The sequence below is a fragment of the Acinonyx jubatus genome, chromosome C1 (assembly GCF_027475565.1).
Source record: "Acinonyx jubatus isolate Ajub_Pintada_27869175 chromosome C1, VMU_Ajub_asm_v1.0, whole genome shotgun sequence".
Lineage (NCBI taxonomy): Eukaryota > Metazoa > Chordata > Mammalia > Carnivora > Felidae > Acinonyx > Acinonyx jubatus.
In genome coordinates this window covers 127,230,352-127,244,102 of record NC_069381.1, presented here as the reverse complement: position 1 = coordinate 127,244,102, position 13,751 = coordinate 127,230,352, and the positions used below count along the sequence as shown (strand labels likewise).

At 38.5% G+C, this 13,751-nt stretch overlaps 1 long non-coding RNA gene across 1 annotated transcript in view; it reads left to right on the top strand.

Moving 5' to 3' along the window:
• Positions 1–13,751, top strand: part of LOC128314015 (uncharacterized) — a 36,322-nt gene that overhangs the window by 7,896 nt on the left and 14,675 nt on the right. The window contains exon 2 of the long non-coding RNA XR_008295300.1: positions 9,746–9,900. This is a non-coding gene — a long non-coding RNA (uncharacterized LOC128314015). The remainder of the gene's footprint in view (positions 1–9,745; positions 9,901–13,751) is intronic.

Sequence of the window (13,751 nt, the reverse complement as noted above, 5' to 3'; positions counted from 1 at the left end):
TTCATTCCTGGACTAGTGTAGGGAAAACAAAAGATAGGCCTGGTACATCTCATAGTCCCAGAAAATAAGGGAGTGGTAAAAAAAATAGGAAATAAAAGTTAAAAAACAAAAAACAAAAAAAAACGGGTGCTTGTTGGAAAAACGTAGCGGCTTATCCTAAAGGGGCTCCTCATGGCCAAAATTAAAACATTTTGAGCAACAAAATAAATAATTATATTATTGTATTTTGTTCCCTAAAATAGAATAAATATCCACAAGTCTATACTCATATAAATAATTGAGCAAATAAATAAATGGGTAAGAAGATAGCATTTACTTAGGAAAAAAATCTAAATAATAAATGTATACCGAAAGAAGGAGATGGGTAATCACTGCTGGGCAGTTGCCACACTAATAGTCTTTAGTGATCAGATCCACAAATGGATGCTCAAATTAGCAGCAAAATTTGGGGTAAAAGAGATTGTCTCAAATTATCTCCCCTGAGATATTTATTAGCTACAATGGTAAAGATAGTACCTTCACAGTAGGGAAATCCAGCAGACACAACCTTTACCAAGAGATCCAGGTAAACACAATCAGTAACAAGACATGCTGTCACTCTCATATAATCTCTGCTATGTTGTACTGAGAAAGGAGCATTACTTCTGATTTTTCCTGCGAAAACGCACATCCTCGATCCAATCAGGAGAAAACATCAAACAAACCCAAATGAGGGACATCCCAGAAAATAACCAAGGAGTACTCCTCAAAGGTGGCAAAGTTCTAGAAAACAAAGACTAAGGAACTGGAGGAGACTAAGGAGACATGACAGCTAATTGCAAAGTGGGATCCTACACAGAATCCTGAAACTGAAAAAGGATGTTAGTGGAAAAACAGCTGAAATTTGAATAAGACCCCTAGCTTGGTTAATACTATGACACCAATGCCAAAGCTAGTTTCTCAGCTTCAATGATTGTGTTATGGTTGTGTAAGATAAAAACATTCAGGAAAGTTCTGTATGGTGTATACAGAAACCCTCTGGGGTATATAGACGTAGGAAGGGGATCAGAGCCACAGTAAAGTGAGAAAGGTGACTACACACAGGGATAGCTTACTGTGAATGTGAGGGTCTTGAATGGGGTCTGAGGATTAAATAGTAGCAATGTATGAATGACAGTAAAAACAATGCTAATAGTTTGTTGTGGATATGTGTAAGATATATATCCCAAAGTATTGGACCTATAGGGCTGCTGGTCAGCAACTTACTCTTAAATGATTCAAAGAAAGATTATTTTGTATTATACTTGCAAATTTTGTCTAAGTTTGAAGTTATTTCAAAATTAAAAGAAAATTTTTTTTGGAAAAGCTACAACTGGGTAATGGGAAAAAAAAAGAAAAAGAATATACCAGTAATGGGCGGGGGGGATGTGAATACATCTTGGCCAAGAGCCCAAAACCTAGGTATCCATGTTTCCCCAGAGATAAAGATAGAGCGTCTCCTGTCTGTTGGTAAATCCGTATGTTTTCACTTAAAAAAAAAAAAAAAGACAAGAATATTTAACACATCACGTTAATAGCAACCAAAACCTGAAATTAACCCACATGTACATCATGAGGAGAAAAGGTAGACTGTCATCTGTCTGCATATGAGATGCTATAGAACAGAACTAGCAAATTCGTTACTGCTATGTGAGACAGCACAGGTGATTATCACAAATAATGTCCTGAGTAAAGAGCTGACAGAGCTGCTGGCTAAGTGTTATCTTCTAACTTGATGGATACTTAAATGTCTGTATTCACTTGGTAAAAATTCATCAAGCTCAAAATCTGTCCTCAAATGGACATATGTGATATTTCAATAAAACTTATTTAAAACAAATGTTTCACATACATGTGCACACATGCATACACTTAAAGCTGTACCTGCTTTTAGTGTCTTTTCAAAAAATTTCATTTAAGACCTGGGAAGATGGCAGCATAGGAGGACGCTGGGCTCACCGCGCGTCCTGCTGATCACTTAGATTCCATCCACATCGGCCTAAATACCCAGAAAACTGCCAGAAGACTAGCAGAACGGACTCCCCAGACCCAAGCGTAGACAAGAGGCCCACGGAAGAGGGTAGGAAGGGCGGAGAGGTGGTGCGTGCTACACGGACTGGCAGGAGGGAGCCAGGGCGGTCTAGGGGCAGTCCGCCTGGCAAGGCAGAGCCCCCGAAGTCTGACTTACAAAAGCAGAGGTGCTGGACTCCGTGAGTTCTGACAGCCAGCAGGACTTAACATCTGGAATGCTAAAAGTCAACAGCTCTGCTCAGAGAGCAGGAGGGAGAGTTGTTGAGCCCCGGAAGACAGAGCTCAGCTCAGTGGGGGAACAAAGGCACTGGCCAGCACCATCTCCCTTTCCCAGCCGAAATTCCAAAGGGAACCAGTTCCTGTCACTGAACTTCCTTGCACTGCACAAATGACCAAGGCTGTGCTTCTGTGGATCCATCCCTCCCACGGGTCTGCCTCCCTTCTGGTGCTGCAGGGCCCCTCCCGTAGGGGACCACCTATGGCAAAGCGGGCTAAGCCTGTCCCTCCCGCCCCTCTGTACCTTGCGGATCCACCCCAACCAATTCGCCCTTGGCCACATCCCATCGAAGCAGCACCACAAGCCTGGCAGTGTCCAAGTAGCCCAGACAGGGGCCACACCACTCCACAGTGAGTCCTGCCCCTGGGAGAGAGGAAGATAAGGTACACAGCAGTCTGACCGCGGCCCCGCCCACCAACACAAGTTACTCCCAACAGCCCAGGGGAAGTGCCCTGCAGTTGGGAGCCACCACAGGGACTACCTAAAATGACGAAATGGAAGAACTCTCCTCAAAAGAAACTCCAGGAAGTATCGAAAGCTAACAAATTGATCAAAAACGATTTAAGCAATATAATGGAACAAGAATTTAGAATAATAGTCATAAAATTAATCGCGGGGCTTGAAAAAAGCATAGAGGACAGCAGAGAATCTCTTGCTACAGAGATCAAGGGACTAAGAAATAGTCATGAGGAGCTAAAATGCTATAAATGAGGTGCAAAATAAAATAGAGGTGGCCATAGCACGGATTGAAGAGGCAGAGGAGAGAATAGGTGAATTAGAAGATAAAATTATGGAAAAAGAGGAAGCTGAGAAAAAGAGATAAAAAAATCCAGGAGTATGAGGGGAGAATTAGAGAACTAAATGATGCAATCAAACGGAACACTATCTGTATCATAGGAATTCCCGAAGAAGAGAGAGAAAGGGGCTGAAGGTGTACTTGAACAAATCATAGCTGAGAACTTACCTGATCTGGGGAAGGAAAAAGACATTGAAATCCAAGAGGCACAGAGAACTCCCTTCAGAAGTAACTCGAATCGATCTTCTGCACGACATATCATAGTGAAACTGGCAAAATATAAGGATAAAGAGAAAATTTTGAAAGTGGCTAGGGATAAACAGGCTCTAACTTACAAAGGGAGGCCCATGAGACTAGGGGCAGACCTATCTACTGAAACTTGGCAGGCCAGAAAGGACTGGCAGGAAATCTTCAATGTGATGAACAGAAAAAATATGCAGCCGAGAATCCTTTATCCAGCAAATCTGTCATTCAGAACAGGAGACATAAATGTTTTCCCAAACAAACAAAAACAGAAGGAATTCATTACCACTAAACCAGCCCTACAAGAGATCCTAAGGGAGATTCTGTGAGTGAAATGTTGCAAGGACCACAAAGTACCAGAGACATCACTACAAACATGAAACCTACAGACATCACAATGACTCTAAACCCATCTCTTTCAATAATAACACTGAATGTAAATGGACTAAATGCTCCAAACAGAAGACATAGGGTATCAGAATGGATTTAAAAAAAGACCCATCTATTTTCTGTCTACAAGAGACTCATTTTAGACCTGAGAACACCTTCAGATTGAAAGTGAGGGGATGGAGAACTATTTATCATGCTACTGGAAGTCAAAAGAAAGCTGGAGTAGCCATACTTATATCAGACAAACTAGACTTTAAAGGCTGTAACAAGAGATGAAGGAGGGCATTATATGATAATTATAGAGTCTACCCATCAGGAAGAGCTAACAATTATAAATGTCTATGAGCCAAATATAGGAGCCCCCAAATATATAAAACAATTAACCACAAACATAAGTTACCTTATTGATAAGAATGTGGTAATTTCAGGGGACTTTAATACCTCACTTACAACAATGGATAGATCATCTAGACACAGGATCAATAAAGAAACAAGGGCCCTGAATGATACATTGGATCAGATGGACTTGTCAGATATATTTATAACTCCGCATCCCAAAGCAACAGAATATACTTTCTTCTCAAGTGCATATGGAACATTCTCCAAGATAGATCACATACTGGTCACAGAATATCCCTTCATAGGTATAAAAGAACTGAGATCATACCACACACACTTTCAGACCACAATGCTATGAAACGTGAAATCAACCACAGGAAAAAGTCTGGAAAACCTCCAAAAGCATGGAGGTTAAAGAACACCCTACTAAAGAATGAATGGGTCAACCAGGCAATTAAAGAAGAAATTAAAAAATATATGGAAACAAATGAAAATGAAATACAACAATCCAAATGCTTTGGGATGTAGTGTAGGCAGTCCTGATAGAAAATACATTGCAATCCAGGCCTATCTCAAGAAACAAGAAAAATCCCAAATACAAAATCTAACAGCACACCTAAAGGAAATAGAAGCAGAACAGCAAAGACATCCCAAACCCAGCAGAAGAAGAGAAATAATAAAGATCAGAGCAGAAATTAACAATATAGAATCTAAAAAACTGTAGAGCAGATCCATGAAACCAAGAGTTGTTTTTTTTTTTTTTTTAAATAACAAAAATTGATAAACCTCTAGCCAGGCTTCTCAAAAAGAAAAGGGAGATGACCCAAATAGATAAAATCACGAATGAAAATGGAATTATTACAACCAATCCCTCAGAAATACAAGCAATTATCAGGGAATACTGTGAAAAATTATATGCCAACAAACTGGACAACCTGGAAGAAATGGACAAATTCCTAAGCACCCACACACTTCCAAAACTCAAACAGGAAGAAATAGAAAACTTGAACAGATCCATATCCAGCAAAGAAATGGAATCAGTTATCAAAAATCTCCCAACAAATAAGAGTCCAGGACCAGATGGCTTCCCTGGGGAACTCTACAAGACATTTAAAGCAGAGAATATACCTATCCTTCTCAAGCTGTTCCAAAAAGTAAAAAGGGAAGGGAAACTTCCAGACTCATTCTATGAAGCCAGCATTACTTTGAGTCACAAACCAGACAGAGACCCAGCAAAAAAAGAGAACTACAGGCCAATATTCCTGATGAATATGGATGCAAAAATGCTCAACAAGATACTAGGAAATCGAATTCAACAGCATATAAAAAGAATTATTCACCATGATCAAGTGGGATTCATTCCTGGGCTGCAGGGCTGGTTCAACATTCGTAAATCAACCAATGTAACACACCACATTAATAAAAGAAAAGATAAGAACCATATTACTCTGTCAATCGATGCAGAAAAAGCATTTGACAAAATTCAGCATCTTTCTTAACAAAAACCCTTGAGAAAGTCGGGATAGAAGGAACATACTTAAACATCATAAAAGCCATTTATGAAAAGCCCACAGCTAATATCATCCTCAATGGGGAAAAACTGAGAGCTTTTCCCCTGTTTTCAGGAACACGACAGGGATGTCCGCTCTCACCGCTGTTGTTTAACATAGTGTTGGAAGTGCTAGCATCAGCAATCAGACAACAAAAGGAAATCAAAGGCATCCAAATTGGCAAAGATGAAATCAAGCTTTCACTTTTCGCAGATGGCATGATACTATACATGAAAAACCCAATGGTCTCCATGAAAAGTCTGCTAGAACTGATACATGAATTCAGCAAAGTCGCAGGATACAAAATTAATGTACAAAAATCAGTTGCATTCTTATACACTAATAATGAAGCAACAGAAAGACAAATAAAGAAACTGATCCTATTTACAATGGCACCAAGAATCATAAAATCCCTAGGAATAAACCTTACCAAAGATGTAAAACATCTGTATGCTGAAAACTATAGAAAGCTGATGAAGGAAATTGAAGAAGATACAAAGAAATGGAAAAACATTCTGTGCTCATGGATTGGAAGAATAAATATTATTAAAATGTCAATACTTCCCAAAGTAATCTACACATTCAATGCACTCCCAATCAAAATTGCACCAACATTCTTCTCGAAGCTAGAATAAGCAGTCCTAAAATTTGTATGGAACCACAAAAGACCCCGCGTAGCCAAAGTAATATTGAAGAAGAAGACCAAAGCAGGAGGCATCAAAATCCCAGACTTTAGCCTCTACTACAAAGCTGTCATCATCAAGACAACATAGTATTGGCACAAAAACAGACACATAGACCAATGGAATAGAATAGAGACTCCAGAATTGGACCCACAAAAGTATGTCCCACTAATCTCTGTCAAAGCAGGAAAGACTATCCAATGGAAAAAAGACAGTCCTTTAACAAATGATACTGGGAGAACTAGACAGCAACATGCAGAAGAATGAAACTAGACCACTTTCTTACACCATTCACAAAAATAAACTCAAAATGTGAAGCAGGAAACAATCAAAATCCTAGAAGAGAAAGCAGGAAAAAACCTCTCTGACCTCAGCTGCAGCAATTTCATACTTCACACATCCCCAAAGGTAAGGGAATTAAAAGCAAGAATGAACTACTGGGACCTCATGAAGATAAAAACTTCTGCACTGCAAAGGAAACAATCAACAAAACTAAAAGGCAACTGATTGAATGGGAAAAGATATTTGCAAATGACATATCAGACAAAGGGCTAGTATCCAAAATCTATAAAGAACTCACCAAACTCCACACCTGAAAAACAAATAATCCAGTGAAGAAATGGGCAGAAAACATGAATAGACACTTCTCTAAAGAAGACATCCAGATGGCCAACAGGCACACGAAAAGATGCTCAACATCACTCCTCATCAGGGAAATACAAATCAAAACCACACTTGAGATATCACCTCACACCAGTCAGAGTGGCTAAAATGAACAAATCAGGAGGCTATAGATGCTGGAGAGGATGTGGAGAAATGGGAACCCTCTTGCACTGTTGGTGGGAATGCAAACTGGTGCAGCCACTGTGGAAAACGGTGTGGAGGTTCCTCAAAAAATTAAAAAAAAGATCTACCCTGTGACTCAGCAATAGCACTGCTAGGAATTCACCCAAGGGATACAGGAGTGCTGAAGCATAGGGGCACTTGTACCCCAATGTTTATAGCAGCACTTTCAACAATAGCCAAACTATGGAAAGAGCCTAAATGTCCATCGACTGATGAATGGATAAAGAAATTGTGGTTTATATACACAATGGAATACTACTTGGAAATGAGAAAGAATGAAATATGGCCCTTTGTAACAACGTGGATGGAACTGAAGAGTGTTATGCTAAGAGAAATAAGTCATACAGAGAAAGACAAATAACATATGTTTTTCAGTCTCATGTGGCTCCTGAGAAACTTAACAGAAACACATGGGGGAGGGGAAGGAAAAAAAATTTAGAGAGGGAGGGAGCCAAACCATAAGAGACTCTTAAAAACTGAGAACAAACTGAGGGTTGATGGGGGATGGGAGGGAGGGGAAGTGGGTGATGGGCACTGAGGAGGGCACCTGCTGGGATGAGCACTGGTGTTGTATGGAAACCAATTTGACAATCAATTTCATATTAAAAATAAAGAAATAAATAAAATGCAAGAATAAAAGTGCTGTTAAAGGTATAAAAATAAAAAAAATATTTTAATTTAGCACCTTATGAGTAATGACTTCACAGGATGTGATTCATTAGTCCAGGTTTTAACGTTTTCTTCTATTATTTCTTTGAGTGTTTACTTTCATTCTCTCTGTGCTACTCTCATGACTCCTTTAGGTGGGCATTTTTATTCGTGGATTTAATTTCCATTTCATTTAGCTTTTCTTTCACATTTTTCATCGTTTTATATTTTTAAAATTTATTTTGGAGTAATAACTCATGGAGATTGATCTTCTAGATTTCTAATTCAATACAAAGGCATTGTAAAAATATACAAAGGCATTACATACTCACACATGGAACACTAGGCGGGTTTTTTTGTTGTTGTTGTTGTTTTTTAATGAGACGGTTATTGTTCCTATAGTATACAGATGCTATAGTGTATAGCAATGTCATTTTGCCTTTTGAAATGAAAAATAGTACAATTTATATAGTATGATGCTTTAATTTTTTAAAATCTCTTTAACTAAAAAATACATGGTCTATATTTCTTGGTATATTGCTAGAAACACGCTATTTGGTGCCTGTGGCTGCAAATAAAACAAGAGTCACTAATAGTGGCTTAAGCAATATAGTAACTCAGTTTTTCTGTAAATGCCAGCTACCGGATTTGCAATAATGTCATTAAGCACCCAGCTTTTCTCTGGCTTTCTGTTCTGCTACCCTTAGCATGTTTGGTTTTCTTCCTGTGTGATTCTTCAGAGTTAAAAGATCACTACACAACTGCAGTAATTATGTCTTTAAACAATAAAGCCGAAGATAATTTAAAAGCGCATTTACTTTTTGTCTCTTTTTTTTCTTTCATCAGAGGTCAAAATACTACTCATAACATCCTTCCCATAGTATACTTTCTAATATATCTGATTAGCTACACCAGGGTCAAAGGTTCATCTCTAAACCAATCACAAGCAAAGAAGAATTAAATCAACATTTGTATTAATTAGATTTTGCCACAGTAATGCAGCTAAAGAAACACACTAATGTGTCAACAAACATAAGTTTATTGTTTCTGGCTCATGAGTTTGTGGATCAGTCGCAGCATTGCTACACTAGACCATGAGGAAGGTTCATGTGTGCGCCAAGAGTCCTTCATTCCTGGAAGGCTGATGGACGGAGGGGGCACATGATTTTCACAGTTTAGGGCAGATATGCAAAAGGAGAAGCAGAAACACATGATGCTTCCTAGTAGTTTTGCTTAAAATAGGCACTCTCTCACTTCCACCCACATTCCGCTGGTAAAGCAATCTTATAGCCAAGCCAAAGTCAACGCCACAGGGAAGTACTCTTTTCCCTCATTGAAGCATGGCAAGGTGGGGAAGGAACAAAAATTATGAACAAATAATACAGTCCAACACAATATTCATGGCTTAGACCAATCATGGTCCATCCCCTCGAACTGGGAAAGGAATCCACGTTCTGTGAATTTGTTGTAACATGCATAAAATATTATTATTATAAATTAAGGGAATAAGGGATTGTATCTAGTAAGAAACCAGTCAACACTACCTGACATAGTTCACATCAACATCATAATGAGTAGGCCTGGGCTGGAGAAGACAGAGTTGAATAGGCAGAGACCACTGTGACTCAATAATAAAATAGTTCCATGTTGACTTCCACTATTAAAACAAATTAGTTGGAAGCCTCTTACTGGGAGAAAACACCAAGTTAGAAAGGCAACTCCAATACTGATGAAAATAGCACTGGCTTATTTATTGACTAAGCATTTTAATTCAATAATTTGGAAAGAGACTCACTGCCTTCCAGAAACCATTCTGCCTTTTTTAAAAAGGCTGAAATTCATGTATATGGAATATTAATTTCACAATATATCCAAGAACCATGCGACACCTTGGGTGAAGAACTCCCAATTGTCTTACCTGCAGGACCACACAATATTTATACGGTTTAAATTCTGGCCCATCTACTGGCACAGACTGTTCACTTCTGTTACTGTCATGGCAAGTGATGCAGGAAGAGAAACATTGCTGATCTGTGAAATTGGACAATACATTAAATCTGTCTTGGTATTTAAGCCACAGTAAGTACCATGTTTAATTGGGTTTATGAAATGACATCTTGTTCAGGGCAAGGATCAGTATGGAAGAGAAGCTATAATGGATAATAAATTAAATGCCTAAGTTAAAGCTAAACTGTTAGATGCCCGAGTCAGTAATTTCAGAACTGTGACTACCAAATGAATAACAAATTGACCTTCGTGTGACTTTATCTGTCATTAATTTTAAAGGCCTGATTTCTTTCCAATTATATGCCCCCCAAAAAACATAACTGGGAACTTTCTGTTTCTGCATTTCCTCACATGATTTTCCCTAGCACTAAGCTAATAGAAGACTTCAAATCTAAAATCATGGGAAATGCAAGGATTTTCTCAGTTGTTAATACCTGGATCTAAGGATTTATCAACTGTGGCATATCTAAAGATACAAACCCCACCTTTTCTAGTTTTCTGGAACCTCTAGATGTAGAAACAAAGACCCCATTGCATGTGGAAGTGCCCTACCAGGCATAATTTTCATAAAGGAAATTTAAATAGCTGTTTTAATTTGTAGACCAGACCATGTGCACGTGGAATCTAAGACTAATTAGCCACTTTCTCAGAGAACTAACTCTTTGAAATAAACAAGGCCTTTTGCACTGACCCAAAAATCTGAGTTGCCGCCGAAAGACTAATTATACCAATATTATAATGGGCACATCCACAACAAAAGAGTATTCTCTCCATCTTCAAACTTAGACGGGTATTCAAATGAAATCCCATTTAGTTATCTGGATTGTCTTTAATGTTTTCCTTGGCACCTCTACAGGAACTGAAAAAAAATGTTCTTTTAAGAAACAATTTGAAAATCCATCATATTTACTTTTTTTTCAATATATATATACAATCTCCCCTACAAATGAATTCAAAACTGATTTTTTCCCTTTCCCTTTTCAAATTTGATTTGAAAGGAAATTAGAACAAATCATTGTGAGCAGAATGATTTCAATTAAGACATAATTAATTAAATGTGCAAATGTAGCATACATTTGGATATGCAATTAGATGACTGATTACACCAGAAATCTAATTTCACACTTAACTTGCCAACCACACCCCTATCTTGAGCTAGTGACCCACACAAGTGACCACAAATTTAGACCTTTCCTCTGGAGAAAGTGAACTCAGTGGAATAGTGTTTTTGAGTGATTCTACAATCATCTGATAGTATCTTCTTTAGATGGTAGTCAGCAGCACCATGCATAAATGAGCTTCCTTCTTGCCTTCTTTCTTGTTTTTCAACCAGAATTTTGTTTGATTTTAAATAATTAATGTGAATCTTGGCAAACTGTGAAAGGCCTTTCATATCTTTGTACTTAGTAAATCTTTCCTATTCAGTTACTCTCTAAAAGAAAGCTGATAATCAAAATGTTAAATGTGTAAAAAAGTACTGAACTTGGAATAACTTAGAAATCATTTGGTTGTGCATTTTTAGTTGTCTTTAAGTTTTAGATACAAGTGTCTGAAATCTATACTTTGCTGTTCGTGATTATGGGTAGGAACATCTCCAAACTAACCTAGACAATGAATTTTATTGCTACAGGAGTGGAAGGGGTGATTTAAAAAGGTTTGTAACTGATATGTATCACTATTGTTCTAAAAATTGAAGAGATTCCCATCACACACTAAAAACAATTTGCATTTCCAGAAATTCTCTTATGTTATGTCTCTATGTATCAGTCAGTAATGTATCATCTCTCAGCTCCAAGCCCATATTTCCATATCTTTTCCTGGGATGCTGGGTCTGGAAATGTGCAAATTCCTTTTCCCAAAGGCAGCACACTTTCCTCCAGAGCACCATGGGAAGTCTCTTGGATCAAAGATATAGCTGTAACCTGAAATGCAGCCATTTAGCATTGTATCAGTACGTTCTCAAATCCTGTGAGTTTGATGTTTTTCTTTTCCAATAACTTTTGAAAATGCAAATGTCGATCAAAAACAATAGCAGTTACCTTTTGGGTCACTGAAGCTTTATTATTAGTAGGTTTGTCAGATAGTTTTCTTCAACAATGGTGGGTACTTTGTCATGAAGGCAGAATAGGGGTCTTGGGTAGATAAGAAAAAAACACAGATGCAAAAAAGAGAGACAGTTCCAAGGCTTATTGATCTTGTAATTGTGTCTTATTTTGATCCTAGAGATCTTGAGGGATGACTCAGTTTCCCTTTTCTGTGTGATTCTTTGATCCACTTGTGGTCTGATCTCTGGGAGCTGACTGTAGGAAAAGAAACATTAAGAAATAGGCAGACACCTCACTGTTAACAATCTTTAACTAGGAAATCCAAAACAGTGTTTTTTAACCTTAGCTACTCATTGGAATCACCTGGGAAATTTAAGAACTACCAATACCTAGGCTCCATGCCAGATATTAAAAAAAAAAAAAATTCCACCCAGATGGTTTGAACATCCTTGACAAGGTCGAGAGTCACTGGTCCAAAGAGTTAACCAAACGAACACTTACCACGCTCTCACAAGAGTTATGATTTAGGAAGGCCTAGCACAAAGAAGAAATCGAAAAAGTTCAGTGCTCTCTTATTTTGTCAATCAGCATCCGATTCCAAGTCCATGCTTTTTCTTATGTCCAACTCCTGTCTTTGCCCCAGGCAACCCCTGCCTCCTATTGCTGCAGGGAGCTATCAGCTAAGGGACTGTTCCATTGGACATCTAAAAACTATGGGTTGCTACAGAAAATGTGAGATATCAGCCCCACGTGTAGTGAAAAAGTGCAAAGGGAAACAGGTTTTCCTAGAGAACTCTGTGACTCCAGATTCCCTAGAAATTATGCAGTTTTGCAGCAATTGCTGGCTCTCTGTGAAGACTTAAACTCTGAAATACGAATAAGGTACAGAAAGTTAAAGAAGATTTTTCTCAGGACCTGTATGTGACCGTGCTGAAGACAGCCAGGAAAGTCAGCGAGGTATGTAGAATCACACAGCTGGGATGAGACAAGGTAAGAAAACAAGCATGAAATGAAAAGGTGTGTTTTCTTTCTTTTTGAAGACTCAGCTCCCTCTATGGGCCTACAATTCCTAGTGCATCCTCTGTGTCTTTTCCCTATTTTCTGCCTAGAATTGCTGGGCTCCCTTAATTTTAATTACAGCTTGAAAGGAAAGATTAGCAGAGTCAAATTAACAGGCATTTATTGAGACACTACCCTGGGCAGTATGCCTGCGAAATGGTTGTCAAATTTGAGTTTGTGATCAGAAACACCTGGAAGGCCTGATAAAACAGGCTTCTGGGCCCCACCCCAGAGTTTCAGATTCAGTAGGTCTGAACTGGGGCTTGGGAATGTCCATTTCTAAGAAATTCCCAGGTGATGATCCTAGTGTTATCTGCAGACCACACCATAAGAAACACTGTCTCTAGGGATGAAAAAAACAAATGGGTTATCAGCAATCTGTCTTTGATTCAAGATTCTTAAGGAGATGTATTAGGGGTGTCTTGTGTCACACGTTTGACAAAAAAGGAATGCTGGTGAGTAACGTACTTTTTAAAGCAAAATATAGTTCAATACACTCCAGAAGTTCTGAGACAATACCTAATTAAATAGCAGTAAGGCAGAAGAGGTTATAGAGAAGACAGAGAATAAATAACACAGTACCCTGGCCTACAGGGGTGAGGGTGGCCTGTGGAGCCTAGTTTATTAGGAAGCACACACCAGTGAGGAGAGCCACTGAGTATTTGGGCCTAAAAGGGAAAACTCAGGGTCTTAAATGCTAGAAAGTGGAGGGCCATGGTCCTTATGCTAATTAAGCACTGAAAACTCACATTCTCCTAAGACTGAGGTCAGTGCAGGAGATCTGTAAAGTAGCCCCCTTGCTTACTGGTCATGAACAAG